The 17,179-nt window shown below is 44.3% G+C and overlaps 1 protein-coding gene across 5 annotated transcripts in view; it reads right to left on the bottom strand.

Moving 5' to 3' along the window:
- The window catches only part of PALM2AKAP2 (PALM2 and AKAP2 fusion), a 470,283-nt gene that overhangs the window by 236,104 nt on the left and 217,000 nt on the right, over positions 1–17,179 (bottom strand). The window lies entirely within an intron of this gene.

The raw sequence follows: 17,179 nt of genomic DNA on the forward strand, positions 1-17,179 counted from the left end.
GACCTTAAACTCAGTCACTTCTCTGTATGTAAGCATGTTCATAATTTAAGGAGTGTTCACCTAAAAACTGATAGTACAATGTTTCTTAGACCTAAATTTACCTAAGTATCTTGTCCCCCTTCAAGACTAAGGCGAGTTTGTAAGGATATTTACAGCATCCTGTTTCAGGCCCCTGGCGTGTATCCGAGAAGTCTCCAGTAACTGCCCTACACCTTCCAGGAACAGCAGAGCCTTGCAGGCAGATCACCCCATGATGAGACTGGCCCCCTAAGCAGCCGTCTTCTCACAGAAACCACATTGCCCCCCTTCAGGGTCACAGGTCTGACAGATACACATCCTGAGCAGCAAGTGGAGATTGCCCTATGAAGTGACAAGGACTTCTTCACAGCCACCTTGGAGAGCCAGAACTGAGAGAATGATCAACCAGACCACAGTCTGACCAAGATCACTTAATCACGTTTACCTCCTGCCCCTGGCCACAATTCTTCCTCCAAAGCTCATGTCAGCACCCTGCAGACAGGGCCAAGATGCTGGGTCTCACTTTGTCTTCCCAATATGGCCCTATCGATTAAAGTTCCTTTCCTGGACTTCACCGTTTCTTTCTCTACTTGGTTTTTGGGATGAGTGGCTGAATGTGGTTTGCTGGAACCCCCCAGAATCAGGCTTCTGGCCTAGAACTCTGGTAACAAAGTTGCATTTACAATAAGATCTTGTTTAGCCTTTGGGAACTACTGGGGAAGGAGAACCTCTAATTCATGGTAGAAGTCCTTTAGAGCCCAAGATATTGCGGATATTAAAAAGAAAACACAATTAAGCAGGCCTAGAATTAGTCTCCCTAAATTGCCCAGGCTGACTTTGAACTTGCAATCCTCCTGCCCCAGTCTCCCAAATTGCTGTGATTACAGACCTGTGGCACCACCATGCCCAATGACCTTGGGATTTTTGAATGACCTGTTTTTGTATTCATCTTCTGGTATCCTGGATAGGTAGAGCGTCTTCCACCACTGCGCCAGATTCAACTTAAGCTGGCCATGTGCCCACCTGGTTCACTGTCTGCCTTTGAATTCTCTCCCTCCCTTCTGCTCTAACTGTAGCATGGAACCAGCATCCTAGCTTCACCCCTGCGTTTACTGCAACTTTTAAGAGTGCTCCACAGCCTCCAGAATAAGTTCTAAGTCCCTCCAATTAGCATTCAAAGCCCTCCACAACCTGGGTCCATTAGCTACGCTGGTCTTTTCTCCAGAGCTGCTTCTGTGATTAGGCCTGAGATTATCCCAGAGCAGCAGCCCCTGGGAAGAAGGCCCACCCCATGGCTGGCCATGCCGAGGCTCCTGATGGAGGAAGTGATCTCTGATGGAGGAAGTGATCTCGGAGAGCAGCGATCTGCTGTTCATCCTACTCTCTGTGTCCTCATTCCCCTCCCTTTCCAAGAAGAGCTAATATTCCAGAGACAGTGACGGCCCAGGGGAGCTGAGTCCTGCCAGCTGTTCACAGCAGGTGGTTGAGCCGGGAAGAGCCAAATGAGGTTGGTCTGCACGAAGTCTCCATGGCACTGCCAGTTAAGCTCCGTTCCAACACCCACATGGCCACGGTTTCCTCACGATGGCGTCATCTGGTAAAGCAAGTCCAGCTCTAGAGACAGGATCCTGCTGGAGGCTGAAAGGAGTCACGGCTACACTCTGGTCCAGGAAAGGCTTTCATTTTCCATTCTGGTTGCATCTCATGATATCCGGGTCAATTTGCTCCAACTCAATGACAGCCATTCAGCTCAGGTCCCAGCACAGCCTTCAAGGTTCATTTCCTATGAGCCCGAAATTTCCTTCCAATTAATTAAGACACATTGAACCTGACCCTGGATATTTTTTTTGAATCTTTTTTTGGAATGGGTCCATCACAGTTTTAAAGCATTCAGGTATTAATCTTCCAATAGAAGGTTCTGGGCGGGGACCAGAGCATACTGTCTGGAGTCAAAGTTAACTCTCTTGGTGGCAAGAATTTTTTCTTAGAAAGGAACCATCGAACATTAAATGATGGGATGCACATGCAATAGAAACCTAAAGTCCAGAAGCTTCAGGAGACCTCTGAAAACTCAAAGTTAAGAAACTGTGAAGAGTTGTCTCCCATAATTATTGGGTGAATGATAGGTCTCTTGAGGGTAATGACTATGTACATCATTCTCCTCTCAGCCTCTCTAACCTCACCTGGCCTTCAACACATGCGAATAACTCTTACAAAGGTTAACCTCAGTGGAACCTCACTTCGATAAAACCTAAATCCTAAGGTCCTCCATGATTATCCCTTTCTACCTTGAGAATAATAGGACACCTGTCAGCACCTGCTATATGCACACTCCATCCACTGGATGCCTAGGTTGTTCAACCCTCAAGAGCAGAGGAAAAGATATTAACTTCCATAACTCCAACATCTAGCCACATGCGTGATGCTCAGTGGACACTCATTTAATAATCCTGATCCAAATGAATGTCTATCAGTCACTTCAGAGCAATAAGTTGTAAGTGTAAATGGTTTGTGGCAGTACTTGTCCATATTTCTGGGCTAGTGAAAGCCACATCAAGGAAATAGTCTCCTTCCATTAGTTTGTATCATGATTACATCTCAATCAGAGTAATGGAGACAAAGGCCCAAACGTTTGACTGAAGATATCTATATAGAGAAATCTCACCAGCATTTATACCTAGAGTTACTGTGAGTGTATCACTTATTCTTCATTCTTTTCTTCCTTCTTTTTGTAAATACATAGGAAAGCCCTCAGAGCCAGGCAGTGTACCAGGATCTGAGAATACACAGGTGAATTCTATACCCTCCCTGGCTCCAGAGAGCTGAGACTAGAGGAGAAAAGAAAGATAAACAGTTCCTTATGAGTTCTAGGCTTAAATCGCCCATGCAGAACATTAAAATATTGGGGCTCACTGCCGGGTGCGGTGGCACATGCCTGTAATCCCAGCAACTCAGGAGGCTGAGGCAGGAGGATCACAAGTTGGAGGTCAGCTTCAGCAACTTAGTGAGACTGTCTCAAGATAAAAAAGAAAAAGGGCTGGGGATATGGCTCAGTATGTTTAATACCCACTATCAAAAGCCAACAAAACAAAACACAAAAACAACAATAACAACAAAACACTGGAGATCAGGGAAGCAGGATCTTAGGAGTGTGTTAACAGAGGCCTGGAGGGGTCAACCAAAATAAAGAGGAGCTGATGAACATTCCTAGAAGAAGGGACATATATCCAAAGAACAGGACACACAGCTGTATCCAAAGAAATGCAGGCAGTTACTAGGAGGGCCTGTAACAGCAGGACGCAAAGAAGGAAAACAAGGCTAATTTAGTCAGCAGATGCCATATCATAAGTGGCTTTCTAAGTCACACTAGGGAGACAACTTTATCTTAGAGTCCAAGGGGAATAGGGACGGGGTTTTCAGCTGAAGAGCGACATCATCAGATAAAAGGGTTGAAAGCTCCTGGAGGCTGGGGAGGGTTTGAGTTAGACACAATGCTGATGGAGGAGGCCAGGTGAGTGGCCATTGCAACAATCCACATGGACGGTAATGATGGGCTGGGTTAGCGCCACGGCAGCGGGAAGGGAAAAGTGGGAGATTTCAAGAAATATGAACACAAGTGACAAGGACGGCAGCTCGCGAGCGAGGAGAATCAAGGACAGTGCCTGGCTTTAGACTTGAACAACGGGGGACACGGTGATGCCTTCTCAGGGAGCTTGAGAACCCAAGACAAGGGAGCAGCTGGAGAAGGAAGGAGCTCAGCTCTGCCGGGTTGAGCTCTAGGTTTCTGGGGGACATTCAAATGGCAACGGCCAGGAGACAGTGGCTGTATGTGGAGCTAGAGAGAGAAATAGGGAGGGACGAATGGTCACCGTGAAGAAGCCACGGCAGCCAGTGACTGCCCTCGGACAGGGTGTGAGACGGACGTGGGGAGGAAAGGAGGGGACTCAGGGCCAGCTTTCAAGGATGGAACAAGGAAGAGGAGACCGAAGGCAAGGACAGTGTGACGTCAGGTAACCAAGGAGAGTGCTTCATGAAGAAATAGGGAGCGGTCAGCAGCTTCAACTGGGTTCAACAGTCCACTCAGGTAAGGATCCAAATATCTCCCCTGAGCCGAGCCCCTAACGGGCCACTGCTTGGTGGCAAGTGTAGGGTTAGTGACTCCTAGGACAGTGAATGCGGGGTGGAGCCGCTCAGCAGAGACAACTGCTCCAAGCTGTGTGGGGCGAAGGGAGGGGAGAGAGGAGGGCTCCAGGGGACGGGCATGGAGTCGGTGCAGTTTGTCTCAAGGACAGGAAAGGTTTTTGTTGTAGTTGTTGTCGTTTAACAAATGGCCATTCCAGAGTCAGACATCACTATTTGATCTTCACAAAATAGTTTTGTTCTGAGATTCCTAACCTTGAGATTGATTTTTAAAAAGGGGCGGTAATTCAACAAGCAAGGGCGGGGGAGACCCAAGTAAAGGACATTTGGCTCCTACGCGTGTGAACATGGACTAGCCCAGGCGAGTTTGTTTCTAACATACAGAAAAGCAGGACTATGAATACAGCACCCTGAAAAATGTTGGGAAAGAGGTTTTTTTTTTTGCTGTTTTGTTTTTGTTTTTTAGATGTTTCCTGATCTGTAGACGGTCTAGAGAGAACATCTAGAACAAGAGTGTGGGTGCACAACAGGTGTGTGCAAGATGAAGTTGTACCTGCACTTGAAGGGTCAGGACCCTTCACTGCTCTGGCTGGGGTCAACCTGAGGGGCACAATTATTGTGAGGAAGCAGGGTAGCATTGCTTTTAGGTGACATTTGTTAAAATTCCTTCTTGTTGAAAAGTATATGCTTATTAATTCTCAAGAGAATAAAGAAACCCACAAATGGATTTCATAGAGCACTTATGTAAATTATTTCTTTTTATTAAATCATGTCTTCTTGGCTTGTAAATGTGATTTATTTTATTGCAATTCCTCATGCTCTAGTGGTTAAATAACACTGACTGTAAACAGAAGGCGGGCTTCTCTGCACTCCTTTTCTTACTGAACAAACTAGGTGTTTTTTTTTTCTTTTCTTTTTTCTTTTTGCACTGCTGGGGATTGAACACAGGACCTTGCTCGTGCTAGGTGAGTGCTCAACCGCTGCATCACATCCCCCGCCCAGGCAGTGGAATCTTGGTGACAGAAGTTGCACAGTGTGAGAAACAAAGGTCATTTTATAAAAATGGCAACGAATCATCCTCACCCTCCAAAGCCATATAACTACACTTGTTTTTTAGATTGAACAAAGTGAATATGATTTGAAACATTTCAGAATTTCACTAATAAATAGTGAAAAATCTGGGCACAGGTTTAGGTCATAAGAGACCTCAGCATCTCTCATCACTTCAGACTCTTGCATTAACCAACCTCCATGTGTTAACTCATTTACTCCTCACAGTGATCCTCTAAGTGCATACTATGGTTATTTCCATTTCACAGATGAGGAAACCGAGGCACAAAACCTTGGGTAACCAATTCAAGGGCATGGAAGTGGTGAAGTGAAGAACAATCATCCCTATAATCATCAGGCCAGGTTGGCCTCGGTTCTCCCTGCTAAAAGGTGGAGTGGTGGATACTAAAACTTTGTGGAAAATCCACATTTTCCTGTTACTAGAATTCTGTATCTAGCATGGGATTCATATCCAAGGAGGGGCTGATTACTGAGTGAAGCAAAAGATGTGGGGAGAAAACTCCAGTTAGAATATGTAAAAGCCAGTGAGATTTCACCCACTGCGGAGAAGCTGAGGAGAATCTGAGTATCAGAGCCCACTGGCCACAGGGCACACTTGGAATTTAAGTGCCACTGTCCCTGGTATCTGAGGAGGTCCCTTCTGACTCACCCTGAGAGTGCCTTGAGGAAGTCAGGCTTCCTACCCTGACCAACTCTGGGACTCCACTAATATTGTAACAGCACACAGAAGAACAGACACTCTGTCGTAGAATCTCTCTTCTCTCCTTGAAAATCAGAGAAATGTGCATCACTCAGAAAAGGTAAAAGCACAGTCCTACCTGAAGGCAGAGGGCTTCACAAGCCCCCTGATACATTTTTAAGCATGGGGGTCTTACAGAATGAAGAGTCAAGTTTCACTTCTGCTTTCCCAAACCAAATTATCTCTCCAAGCCTCCTCTTGTGGTCTGACAAAAATTCTTAGGATGTCCCTGGGGAGAGCAGATTTTGTTTTTGTTCCTATTTACAGATTCAGCTGGGACATTAAACTGATTTTTCTCAAGATCACCAACTAAGACATCTGTGCAGCTAAGATTAAATGCTGGTGTCTTAGGTTCCCATTGTTTGCAGTCCATAGCAGACCCCAGCCCTGGTACAGTAAGTAGCCTGTACGGAAGGTTGAGATGCCCCCAGGATGTACTTTTGAAACAGCTGCTCTAACCAATCATTCTGAGGCACTAATTTGGAATTTGTGATTTTCTTCTCAGGAGCTAAGATGTTCTTTGGCATTTGTTACAGAAAAAGAACCGTGACTCTGAAAGAACACTGAGAACCTGAGCTGAGTTCCAGAAGGAGCATGGTGGGACTGTACTGAGAGTCCTGCGGGCTATTCTGGCCTCAGGTTCTTCCACCTTTAAGATGAGCAGTATGGAGAGAGGTTAAGCGGAAAGAGTTTCCAAGTTTTTTTTCTCCCCTAGATCTAAAGATAAAGCGGTACAAAACTATGGCAATGACAATATTTTTAGGAAAAAATGTGATTTAGGGGCATATATCTGTCTCTCTGCCATCTGGTTTATAACAATGTTCTTAAGTATTCTGGATCAGGCTTTGTTCTGGTCCACCGCAGAACAATACTAGCAGTCGGCTCATGACACATGCAACTCGCCACTCGAGGGTGACAACACCCACACCTGCCTCTTCCCTAGTCGAGAAGCCATCAGGGGCCACGAGGCTGCTGCTCACCCTCTTTCAGCCCTGCGTTACCACAGAGGTGGGGACCAGTGCTTCACAGGTGGCCCCTGACCTCTGCACCTAGCTCCAGGTGACTCTGAGTGTGGAATGCTAAGCGAAGGGCAGTGGCATGGCTCTCAGCTGTTCTGAAGTGCAGAGGGATTCTGGCAAAATCCAACAATTGTGGGTTATGTGCCTATTATACACTGCTGTGTCATTTTAACCTTTATAATAAAAGCTAAGACCTTCTCTTTTGTGGGGGTAAGTACGGGGGATTGAACTTGGGGTTGCTCGACCACTGAGCCACATCCCTAGCCATATTTTGTAGTTTATTTAGAAGAGGGTCTCACTGAGTTGCTTAGCACTGTGCTTTTGCTGAGGCTGACATTGAACTCGAAATCCTCCTGACTCAGCCTCCCAAGGTGCTGGGATTACAGATGTGTACCACCGCACCTGGCCATAGCTAAGACCTATTCTAAGCACACTGCATATATTGACTTATCATTACCTGATAAAGTGGATCTCAATATTAGTGTCTTTGTTTTGACCCCATGCATGCTAAGAATGTGCTCTACCATTGACCTATACCCTCAGACCAACTGTCTTCTTTTCATGGAAGAAACAAGAAAGGAACTAGAAGACTTACTTAAGATTACACAAGTGCAAGTGAAGACCTTGGATTTGACCCCACCAAGTGTTAGGTTGACGCTCACACCTTTAACTAGAGCCCTGTACTGTCTCTAGATGTAAATGATGTTTCTTTTTAACTTAATGACAATTCTATGGACTACCTAAGGGTAATGTGGACCAACTAAATTTGAAAACATTTACTGAGCACCAACTGGTACCAACAGTCTAGGAGCTTAAGTGTGTTGATGTTGCCTCCCAACCAATAAAAATAAAAACTATGCCCACATTCTAACCCCTGGTACTAGTGAAAACAACTTTATTTGGACAGAAACAAAAGTCTTTACAGGTATAATTAATTAACAACCTCAAGATTGTCCTGGATCATTTGGAGATCCCTAAATCCAATGACAAGGGTCCTTAAAGAGACAGAAGAAATGATGCAGAGACTGGAGTGATACAGCCCCAGGCCACAGAACGCCAGAAGCAACCAGAGCTGGGAGAGGCCAGGAGCCCACAGAGGGAGCACAGCCCTACTGACACTTGGGCTTTGGACTCAGGTCTCCAGAACTGTGAGAGAATACGTTTCTGCTGTTTGAAGGCACCACGCTTGTGGGGAATTTGTTACGGCAGCCTCAGGAACCTTACACAGTGTCCCAAAGAGTCCTTGCTCTCCTAGGCTCCAGGGATGAGCAGAATGTGAAAGAATGTGATGTCATGTTATGTCATGAAAAAGAAAAGGCTTCTGCCTAACAGCTCAGACACACCCTCTCCTCAGGCCCCCAGGAAGTCCCACCCAACGCCTAACCTCAGTGTCAAGTACCCTCCTGGGGCCCTTCTCACGGCCATCATGGAACTCATCCACCATCTTCCAATTGATGGGTTACTTGTCCGTGTTCCCTAGGGACCTGTACAAGAGCCCCATCTCCCTCTCCTCAGGCCTTACCTGAGGCTAGTTAAGAACAGGGTGGGGTGGATCCTTAATGACCAACAAAGAAGCCAGGAGGCGAGGAGGTAGGCAGAGCCTCTGTGCATGCTTGTACAGTCCGCGGCTTACCCAAGGATGCTGGCGGAGGGAGCAAGGGGGGCTGAAGTGTAAGCAGGGGTCTCCCCAAGCAGTGGCTCCCACATGGAGCTACACTGTCCCTTGCACAAAGGAGCCAGATGGCCCATCCAGATGGTTAAATACCACTCACTGGTCTTTAGAGAAGCCTGGTCTATCCAGGTTCAATCCGGCTAAGGTGGCAGCTCTCATACTACCCAGCATGGCAACAGTGACATTCTTTGCTTGCTGAAATGTCCCTGTAACTCACAGTCCTCTGTGCACCAGCAATGTTCAGACATTATTCTCTTCTTCCCCTTTGCCTTTTGACCTGGGAAGAACAAGCACGAGTCTCTAGGATTCCTGGACTGGGTTTTATTCCATAGAGATTTTGTTTCAAAGAAGATGAAGAGGTTTGGCAGCAAGGAGGGAGATGCCTCTGGTCAGCAGGAGGCAAGTGGTCTCACCACTCCACCTGTGGCTCTGGGTGAGTCATGCTTAGGCCTCCATGCTTTAATATTTCACTTTGCAAATATGATTAAACATGTACTGCAGGTGTGCTAAAAATGGTTTCTCCAAAAGGAAATGGGTCCTAGGATATAGTCAACCCCCTCCTGATAAACCTGCACCAAGCCTAACTCACCTTTCCTCCCACCTGCCTGGATTTCCCCCGGTAAGGTTTATAGCTTTGGGTGGGAGATCCAGAGGATCCTCAATGTCTGCAGTTGCTCTTGGAGTGAGAGAAAAAGAGTGCTTCTTCTAGTGTCCTTGCACGAGCTTGCTAAGGGACTGGAATCCTACAGTGGAAGGGGGTTGTGCATCTTGTATCTCCTTGCTGTCCTGGAAACTCCAAGTTCCTCAAGTGAAGGAGCAAGTGGGAAGCCTAGAAGAGTCTGCCTTGCAGTGAGAACCTTGAGCAGTTGTGGGTCCCACTGAACACTTCTCTGGGGCATCCACAGTGAAAGCAGTTGCACTCAAGAGATAACCTGGCTCTGGACCTTTGTGGTGGAGATACTAGGATGCCTGCCCAGCAGATCCAGGAGGTCTGCTCCCCTTCAAAGCCTGCACTAGCCTCCCATGGACACTAGACTTCAGCCACCAGACCTAACTATAAGACCTCCATGTTGTAGGATCACTGGAAAACTATCTGCTATGGTTTGGGTCCATGTGTTGGAGACTAGGTCCTTAGTGTGACAATCTTGAGGGGTGCTGAGACCTTTAAGAGGTGGGGCCTACAAAGTATATTGTTCTATTATGTGCATGTACGAATATGTAACAACAAGTCCCATATTATGTACAACTATAATGCACCAATAATAAAGGTTGAAAGGAAAAAAAAAGGGGCAACCTAGAGAAGATGGTTCAAGTGATTGGGGGCATTGCCCTTGGAAAGGATTGAACTCATTTATGTGGAACTCTATGTGAGTTCTTCCAAGGGCAAGTTGTTATAAGAGACTGAGCCTCATCGTGATCACTCTCTGGCTTCCTGTCTCAACACGTGATCTCTCCCTTCTGCTTCTGCCATAATGCCATCCACCATGATGTGATGTAGTTGGGGGGCCCTAACCAGAACTGACGCCATGTTGTTTGGATTTTCTGCAAATTAAATAAATTTTATGAAGTTCCCAGCCTCAGGTATTTTATTATAGCAACAGAAAACTGACTAACACACTATCTCATACATCATGTTCAGAAGGCACAGTTAGTGAAAACCAAGACAGAAGAGTACCAACACTAGGCACAGTGTTTTCATTCCATTAAGAACATAGAGGGGTTAGAAATGGCCACATTATAAGCTAGAGGAGCTATACACAGTGATTTTTAAATCAGTGATTTTTAAATCAGAAAAGTATTCTTTCCAAAGCTTTTCATAGAGGTGAGACTTCGGGCATAGCAATCATAGGCCCAAAAGCTTGGAGCTAGCTGTGGACTTTATACAACTGCTTCAATTGCAGCAACTGTTCCAAGGACAGAAAAATGCAAGCATTTCCCAATTATGGCTCTTACATGGGCTTGGTTTATGGGTGAAATCCTACTACTTTCATAGTTCTGAACAGTAAGCCAATTCACTAGACCAAACCAGGTGATTATAATGGATTCTACAAACCCCAAGTGAGGCACAATGGTTGGGCTGTATCTGACAGATCTGCTACTGTCACCAAGAAATAGACATGCAACGTTGAACTGCCCAAGTGCAGTTTAAGAGTGCTTCCTTCCTGATCTGTGACAGCTTCCAAAGCTGACCACAAACCATAAGCATCCAGATTTTTAGTCTATGAACTATAAAAGGGACTTTTCTGTGTGGTCCCAGGAGGGGAGGGTAAAGAACCAGAGAGAGGGTGGAAAGTACAGGGAACAAAACTTTCCTCCCAAAGGAGGATCCTTTGTAATAATGAGAGTTGTTCTGATATGGACTTGAGTTTTACTTTGCAAATAAAAGTGAGTTTCCTGTCACTTTCAGCATTCAGGGAGAGACAGCCTACTGCCTCCCACTCACGGGGTTCATTACAGATTCAAGCTTCAGAGGGGAGTTGATCTGATAACTGTCTCAGTTATGCATACGCTAATATTCTATGGCTTTTATGAGCTGTCATAAAATTACTGCCTTTGCAAAATGAGCACAACATTGGATGCAAAAAAAAAAAAGTCACCATTTCTTTTCAATCAGAGCTGACTTGCATGCTTTGGTGCTGTAGAGAAGCCTTATGTTTTCAAGCAACTGAAACACTGTCAGTCTACGCTGAGAATCACGAATGTTATCTTCATAAGTCTTTTTAGTGTCTGTATATCACTACTTGATGGTGAGATTTTTATCTTAGCATCAACACCTGTTAGAAACAGGCTTTAGTGCAGTGGTTCCCAGTCGGGAATGATTTTGTTCCCCAGAGGACACTTAACATTGTCTGGAGACATTTTTTTATTATCATGACTGAGGGTGGGAGATGCTGGTACTGGAAAGCAGTGGGTAGAGCCGATGGACGCTACTGAACAGCTTGCCACGCACAAGACAGCTCCAGCAACAGATAATTATCCAGCCCAAGATGACAACAGTGCTGCTACTGAGAAAACTCACACTAGAGGGATGGAGGGACAAAACAACAGCCACACAGCCTTCACAAATGCACATGACCCTTACACATCACGAAAAGACTGCAAAGTGGGCACTGTGGAGAAAGTCAACTTCTATGGCTTGTTCAAAATCAAACTAGGACCCAAACCAAGCTTAGTCCAACTCTGAGGACCAGGTTCCTCATCAGTGTGATGAGGAGTTCTTCACATGGCCACATACTACCTCCAGGAGACAGTCAGGCTGCCTCCACCCAAGAAAGTGCATTTGGGAGCAAAGGGCTTTGGAAAGAGACAGAAGAGAACCAAATCTAAAATGGAACCTGCATTTCCTGAAAGAACCTGAAGGAGGCAGTCTTACCAGTCATGAAAACAACTACAATAGGCTGATGCCTCCACCTCCCAGGTCATGGTGCCTACGTTGCACTGTTTCATAAAGAGGGATTTGCGAGCTAGGTGCAGTGGTACATGCCTGTAATCCCAGCGGCTCTGGAGGCTAAGGCAGGAGGAGTTTAAAGCAAGCCTCAGCAAAAGTGAGGCACTAAGCAACTCAGTAAGATCCTGTCTCTAAATAATTTAATTACAAAATAGGGCTGGGGATGGGGCTCAATGGTTGAGTGCTCCTGAGTTCAATCCCTGGTACCAAAAAAAAAAAAAAAAAAAAGGGATTCATAGGGACCAAGGAGTGAACTCTGGTGTCATTTCACTGAATATCACAGGTCCCCAAACACTTAGCTTAAAATAATGTCTGTTGGGAGTTTGAGAACGTGCTTTGGAATTAGGCAGAACTGAGTTCAAGTATTTTTCTTTTACTTATTAGTAGGGTTACTAGGGGTCCGTCCCATATTTCATAATTGCCATCATCATTGTCACCGCCGCCACCATCATCAATCCCCACCTTGGGGGAGGGTTATGAGGCTTCACTGAGAACATTATGAATTAAATGGAGGCAAAGAATCTAGGCCAGTACCCCGTACAGAATAAGAGACCAATAAATATCATACAGTATAGTGATATCACTGCACAGTTTATAGTGTATACAGTACACACAGTTTTATTTTGATAGAGGGAAAGTGGAAACTATAACTAGGCTGGATTGCCAAATTGAGTGTGGGATGGGGACCCAAGCTGGGAGTGCACAGATGTGGGATGTCAGCCTGGACTTCTTCACGCCCTGCTGTGAGAGAACAGCATATTATGGAGTTAAAAATAGCCGGTGCAAGGAACACAATGACTCCCAAGCAGTGTCTTCTTTGATTTCCATGGTTGATTTTTCTAGAATAGTTGTGAGTGACCAAATCCCTTAAAATAACATACACATGAGTATGCCGATGTCACCTGTCTTCTGCTGTGAGCCTCTTAATAATGTAGAAAATTGAGTGAATTCTGATATCTACCATAAGCCAACAGAGGCACTCAGACAGTCTGAAATCAGAAACAGAAATGGACCAGTCCACTTGTATCTTAAATTTGAATAAAAATGCTGCATGTTCTTCTCTGGGTTAACAACGGGGACTTCTGTATTCTACTCAATGAATATTTGATGTGACATATTTTAGAACTGACAGCTGTTCAGATGAATCAGCCATCTCTGTGAGGAATCAGTTCCTTACACATGGGGGTTTTGTTTCTCCAAAGATGCCAACTTTTCCCCCAATTTTGACCTGCATCCTAAACCAAATTTTTCCCACGTTTGTTACTAAACAAAAAAAGTTAAGAAAACTATATGTTAAATGCTTGAATAAAAACTAATGAAAAACAGGGGGTGGTGGCACACGCCTGTAATCCCAGCAGCTCGGGAGGCTGAGGCAGGAAGATTGAGAGTTCAAACTCAGCCTTAGCAAAAGCGAGACACTAAGCAACTCAGTAAGACGCTGTTTCTAAATAAAATATAAAATAGAGCTGGGGACGTGGCTCAGTGGCCCAGTGCCCCTAAGTTCAATTCCCAGGACCCACCCTCCAAAAAGAAACCTGAAGAAATTAGAAATAGAATCTTAAGTGAAGAATATCACAAGACGAGCAATAAGATGTGCTGATTGGAGCAGATGTGAATTAGACAAGGTCTGTGTGGATCTGATTGCTAAAGCCTCCAAGAACATCACTATGAGCTTGTGTGCAGCCCCCAGGGCTCCATCACATACACTGAGGACATGGATAATTGTTGGCAATGGGCCCAATCCAGAAATGACCCCTTGGACTTTCTCAATATAGTAGTCCACCAACGGGAAATACAACAGATGTCAACATACAAAAAAAAAAAATTTTTTTAAGGTAAATAGATTTTGCTTTCAATAATTCTTCTTCTTGTTCTTCTTTTTTTTTTTTTCTTTTGTGCCAGGGATTGAACCCAGGGGCACTTAAACACTGAGTCACATCCCTAAACCTTTATATTTTTTGAGACAGGATCTCACTAAGTTGCTTAGGGAATTTGATAAGTTGCCAAGGCTGGCTTTGAACTTGCAATCCTCCTGCCTCAGCCTCCCAAACGCCCAGAGGCTTTCAACAATTTGGATCTAATTTAGCCTCTCTTACCTCTGGTTTCCAGCAAGCCAAAAATACACTCCTGACATTACCCAGGAGAAAACAGAGCAGAAGAATCATGATCTATTACTCCACTGTGGTGACCAGCTTCTCTTCTGCCTTTCCAGCCACTTTGGAAACTGCTTTGAATTTCAGCCAAAACTCTCCAAAAAATGGTAAAAGGTTTTTGGTCTTTGGTGAGTGACCAACTTTCCTGACCTGTATCATTTTGAGCCTTGTAAACCAAGGCTGCTTCTTATCAAGTTCAAATGGAAGCTGGGCTCCATCGTGGGGAGAAGGGGACTTAGCTCTCTGCCAGAACTCTTCTCACCTCCAGGAATTCCCAGAGCGGGTTTCAAATTTCCTTGAGTCAAAGCAGGAAGGCCCACAATCAATTTGAAATCAAGGGTCAGGGTTGTCCTTCTTTATCCTGTGTGTGTTATTGATTTCCTTATAAATACTACTTACTTCCTCTCCTTCAGGGTTTTACTTAAGTATTAAGATGGGATTTCCTTTACAGCTTCTTCTTCTTTTTTTTTTTTTTTTTGGCAGCAATTGTTCTTGAACCTGAATGCACATCAGAATTATCGTACTCTTTTGAAAAAGCACAGATACTAGGGCTCCTTACATGGGTCACTGAATTCAAATTTCTGTAATGAGACCTGGGAATCCTCATGTTTTAAAAGCTCCCCAGGTAATTCCAATGCCCGGGCTTTAATATTCTAGTTATATTTTCCTTCCCTCCTTCTTTCCTCTTTTCCTTCTATCTTTCTTCTTGGGTTGCCCTGAAAATCCAAGAATCACAAACAATAGTTCTGGAAGAGAGACAACATTCCCTACATCAAGGCAAACACTCAGGTAGGAATGACATTTCAGAAGAGAATGGGTCCGTGAACCTGGCTCTTCTGGCACAGCTATTGGTTGTAAGGCATCTTAGAATTAGAAAGGTGGTTATGTTCTTTTTTTATTGAAGCTATTTAGGGAAACAGACATATGTCTTAGTGAAAATTCGCATACTTTATTTGAAAGCACGCAAATTTATCTTTATCATATTTGAAATGGTCAGAGATAAAGATAAACCCCAGATGTATTAGAAGTTCTGCATTAGGTAACTATCATCTTTTCTTTTTCTAAATGGTGTCATGCACAAATTTCCTTTGATCTTTTCCTTGTGGGAATTTTACCTGTTCTTTGATTACTATTCTCTCTTCTTCCTTCAGTTTCTTCAATCTACTGTTGGTTCACAATGAGAACTGAAATACCTTCAGGGAATAACTGGACTCAGATACTTTACAGTTTGAAAGCAGTTTATGTCTCTTTAGGAGTATTTAATTTATTGCTTGCAAGTGACTTAGACCAGCAGGCCCCAATCAAAACATCTACCAATTAATATTTTGCTTCAAACAAAGAAAGTTTCCTTTGAAATTCCTTTATTTAGTGGTCCTGCCACATCCAATTAGATAGTTTCTGAAATCCCCATTATATAATGATCAAATTCTGAAACTGATCCCAAAGCCACTCATTTTCTGTCTACTTTCCTCTTCCTTCCCTCTGTACTATTGAGTTGTTTGAGTGTGTCTTCTTTCTTATTAACTGGCTTTTCTACAGTTCCCTCAGGCTGCTCGGTTCTCCCTAACAGTTTTCACTTCAACCATCATGTATCAAAGGTGGAATTATCCACTCCCATCCTTCACCCTTTTCTGATCTGTGTTTCTTCCACTAAAAGCTGTCTGTCTCCTTCCCTGGATTGTGGGCTTGACCATGGACTTGCGTTAGCTAAGGATGTATAGATTATTCTGAGCATAGACCTTGCTTCTGTTGCCATAAAAACAGAATAACAGCAACCTATCAATGAAGAGAAAATAAGAGTAGACACATCCAACCTGCAGCTTAGAGCCACATAGCTAAAATTGGAAGTCTGCAGGGTCTGCAGCCAATCCCACAGATTCCGTAACTGCAGGGTGTCTACGTTTACCATGAGCCCTACAGTCAACTCTGCCCCACTCTAGGCAGGTGTCATAGGGGACCAAGTGACCTCTACAGGAAGAGGGAGAGAAGATCCTTTCTTCCCTTGGGACTAAAGATGCTGAACGCTGTACAGGTTGAGCATCTCTAATCTGAAAATCTAAAATTGAAAATGCTCCAGCATCTGAATCATTTTCAACACCAAGATGACATCGCAAGTGGAAAATTCCATACCTGACCTCTGGTGATTCAATGTACACTAAACTGTTTCATGCACAAAATTATTAAAAATATTGTATGGAATCACCTATAGTCTATGAGTATAAGGTATATACACAAAACATAAATGAAATTTGAGTTTAGACTTGGGTCCCATCCTCTAGATATCTCATTATGTATATGCAAATATTTCAGAACTTAAAAAAATCCCAAATCTGAAACACTTCTGGATAAGCATTTTGGATAAGGGTTATTGGGCCTGTGGTAGAGAAGATGCAAGATGAGGGGAAGCAAAAACTGACTTTGAGGTAGGAAGAAAGTCCTCAGGAGATGATGCCCACAGCGGCCCTGCTCTGGGCACACAGCTAATCCCTAGCACCCAATTCCTGTTTGGCTAATGCTGGCAAGGCCAGTACAGGGGCTAAAGTGTTCCCTGAATCTGGGCCTAAGCACCCACCCCTTTAGTCTATTGTGATTTAATTCCTTCTGGCTTGGACATCCAACTCTTAAATGAGCTCAAAGAGTTTGTCTTCATGCACTGAGTGAGTTCTTTATCCTCAAAGGTAAAAAGAGATTTCCTTTATCTTTCTGAGTATGATCATGCCCACCCGAATAGTAAACCTGTCCCTAATATTACACCTCATTTCAATGGTCATTTAGCCAAAACTGAGTCAGTTTAAGAATCTGGCCTCCATATGGCATGGCTCAGTGTACAGATAAGATTTAATACCTACTGGACCATGATGACAACATATTCAGGCTCAGGCCACAATGAAGTGGCTAATTTTGTTCGAAAAGTTCATA

This window comes from Spermophilus citellus (assembly GCF_964194105.1).
Source record: "Spermophilus citellus genome assembly, chromosome: 2".
In the NCBI taxonomy this organism is placed as follows: domain Eukaryota; kingdom Metazoa; phylum Chordata; class Mammalia; order Rodentia; family Sciuridae; genus Spermophilus; species Spermophilus citellus.